Source organism: Arachis duranensis, chromosome 6 (genome assembly GCF_000817695.3).
Source record: "Arachis duranensis cultivar V14167 chromosome 6, aradu.V14167.gnm2.J7QH, whole genome shotgun sequence".
NCBI classification, from domain to species: Eukaryota; Viridiplantae; Streptophyta; class Magnoliopsida; order Fabales; family Fabaceae; genus Arachis; species Arachis duranensis.
The window spans coordinates 27,180,169-27,183,487 of record NC_029777.3 but is presented as its reverse complement, the minus strand read 5'-3'; the positions used below and the strand labels follow the sequence as shown (position 1 = coordinate 27,183,487).

At 41.3% G+C, this 3,319-nt stretch overlaps 1 non-coding gene across 1 annotated transcript; it reads right to left on the bottom strand.

Moving 5' to 3' along the window:
- Window positions 1-1,004: 1,004 nt before the first annotated feature.
- On the bottom strand, window positions 1,005-1,108 carry LOC127740157 (small nucleolar RNA R71). The gene has a single exon (XR_008000838.1). It is a non-coding gene; the product is annotated as a small nucleolar RNA R71 (small nucleolar RNA).
- Between the last annotated feature and the right edge of the window lie 2,211 nt (window positions 1,109-3,319).

Below are 3,319 nucleotides of genomic sequence, written 5' to 3'. Positions count from 1 at the left end.
TAATCCGAATTGCTCACTCAACCAATCCTTGTGGGATTCGACCTCACTCTATTGTGAGTTTTTACTTGACGATAACCGGTGCACTTGCCGGAAGGAATTTTTGCCGATTGTGGGCTATCAAGTTTATGGCTAGATCAAGTTTATGGCGCCGTTGCCGGGGATTGGTTTTTGATTGACAATTCTCAAATTGGAAGTTAACTAGATTGAGCATTTTTCTTGTTTTGTTAATTCAGTTTAAGTTACTCGTTGAATTTTAATTTCTGCACTCTGTTACTTGCTTTCTTTCTTTATGCCTTTAAATTCAAGCAACTAACTCACTGACCCACTAACTATTTGAATTAATTCCTCAATTGTTCTAACCATACTCTTCCATTAACCAAGAGTATTTCACTTGTTGTTTTCCTGTGCTGTGTTCTTGTATGACAGGTAGGAGAGGAGAGACAACAACTCCTCCATATACCGAACCAGAGAGGACCCTTCATAAACTTAGAAGGGAAGCAAGAGGAAAGAGAATACTAAGAGAAGAAGAATCTGAAGGAGAATCTGAGGACAACTTTGAGGAAGCTCTAGATCTCAACATGGATAGAGAAGTTCACAACCATGAGAGGGCTGATGGGAACAATGCCATTCCTGAGAGGAGGGTTCTTGGTTCATACATAAACCCAACCTCTGGGAATTGTGGTAGTAGCATTCAGAAACCACCCATTCAGGCCAACAATTTTGAACTCAAACCACAGCTAATATCACTGGTGGAGGACCATTGTTCATTTGGTGGGAGTGCTAATGAAGACCCAAACCAACATCTCACAAAATTCCTGAGAATTTGCGACACTGTGAAGTCCAATGGAGTCCAGGAAGATGCCTATAAACTGCTCTTGTTCCCATTTTCACTTAGGGACAAGGCAACTAAGTGGCTGGAATCATTCCCAAGGGACAGCCTAACAACCTGGGATGAGGTGGAAAGCAAGTTTCTGGCACGTTTCTACCCCCCACAAAAGGTCAATAGGCTTCGATCTGAGGTTCAGACTTTTAGACAACAACATGGTGAAACTCTCTACGAGGCATGGGAGAGGTTCAAGGATTTGACAAGGAAATGCCCACCAGACATGTTCCATGACTGGGTGCAATTGCATATTTTCTATGATGGACTTTCTTATGAATCAAGGAAGGCTGTAGACCATTCATCAGAAGGTTCATTTGTTTAAGTTGCAGTTTAAGCTTCAGTTTAAGGTTAAACTGAAGCTTAAAAGTGGAAATGGAAGAAAGCAACCCTGGAGGGTAAAGTAGTCGAACACGTTTAAGCTTCAATTTAAGGTTAAACTGAAGCTTAAACGTGGAAATGGAAGAAAGCAACCCCGGAGTGTGGAATGGTCGAACACGTTTAAGCTCCAGTTTAAGCTTAAACTGGAGCTTAAACGTGGAAATGAAGAAAGCAACCCTGGAGTGTGAATTTGGTCGCACACGTTTAAGCTTCAGTTTAAGGTTAAACTGAAGCTTAAACGTGGAAATGGCTCCCTGGTGCATTTCTCATTTCTGGCGTTTAACTTCCAGTTTAAGGTTAAACTGGAGGTTAAACGCCACTTTCAGCCTTTCCTCAGCTTTCATGATTTTGGCGTTTAAGCTCTAGTAGGAGCTGCCATCCAGAAGCTAGAAAATCAAATTGGGTATTTGTCTAAGCAAACCCCTGGGCCAAGCGTTTCTCATGCTGCCAAGGCTATTGCAAGGGAAGAATGCAAGGCCATCACCATATTGAAGGAAGTCTCAGAAGAAGAAGGAATCAGACCCTCAGAACAGGAGCCAGAAATCTTGAAGGAAGGTGTGGAAGAAGCTAAGCAGGAAAGTGAAACTGAGCAAGCCAAGGAACTGCAAAATAAAGGCATGCTGGAAACATACCAACCAAAAGCACCATTTCCTCAGAGGTTAGGAGGAGGTGAAAAAGGGAAAACATATTAAAGGTTTTTAGAGACATTTAAGTCTCTCCATATCAATATTCCCTTTCTTGAGATTCTCCAGCAGATGCCTACACATATCAAGTATTTGAAGGAATTGCTGACCAAGAAAAGAGTTTTGAAGGGAGGTCAAACTGTAATAATGAACAAAGAATGCAGTGCCCTCATCAAGAAGGACATAGTCTCTAAGAAAACAGACCCAGGAAGTTTTCATATCCCCTGCATCATAGGGAAACAAAAATTGACAGAGGATTCTGTGATCTAGGAGCTAGCATAAATGTGATGCCTCTGACTCTTATGAAGAGGCTACAACTGAATGAGGTGAGATCCACTGATGTAATCATACAACTGGCTGACAAAACTCAGAAGCAAGCTGAAGGGGTAGTTGAGAATGTGCTGGTGAAAGTGGGAAATTATTTCTTCCCCACAGACTTTGTCATTTTGGACATGGAGGAAAGCTACCTACACCCTATCATTTTGGGAAGGCCATTTCTAGCGACTGCTAGAGCGTTCATAGATGTAGAACAAGGAGAGCTAATTTTGAGAATACATGATGAACAGCTCATTTTCCATGTTTTCAAACCTGCATCTGAGCCTGAACCAGAATCTGAAAAGCCTAAGGATGATAGTAGCCATCTGTGTTTGGAGGAAAGCAATCCAGCAGCTGAAACTCTAAAACAGCCCTTGGAAGGCAAACAAGATTTGCAAGAGTTAAAGCCACAAGAATCAAAAGAAACAGATAAGAAGAAACCTCCTGGCATAAGGGTCAATGAAGAAATCCTCAAGAGAGAGGGAAGAATTGTAAAGAAAGTGCCAAGAGGGTGGAGAAACAAGAAAATTCCCACTGAAGGTTTCTTTCCGGGAGATAAAGTGATAACAAGTCATTATTTGCCAATCCCACCTGACCTCAAACCCATTCCTTCCCAGCTCCCTCAAGTGTTCACAATCAACAAAGTTCTTTCTATGGAACATTTGGAAATCATGAAGGAATCAAAAGGGGACGTTTTCATAGTGAGAGGAGAGGACATCAAGCACTACAATCCACCTTAACAAGGGACAACCGTCAAGCTAGTGACGTTAAAGAAGCGCTTCATGGGAGGCAACCCATATTTTAGTATCCTTACTCTTTGTTGTTTTGCTCTGCATTTAATAAAGCATGGTTTCTTATGCATGAACTTGAATCCTCAGGACAACTGTTGATAAGGTGCACTAAATATTGCATGTAAAATACAATTGGTCTCTAAGTTTGGTGTGCATGAAGGCGTTCCCAAATCTTATCAAATTGTATTCAATCTTTCATTTAAGGTGCATAACCGAACATTAAGTTTGGTGTTCCTCTTTGAACACAGTTAATGAAAAGCAAGAAGTTT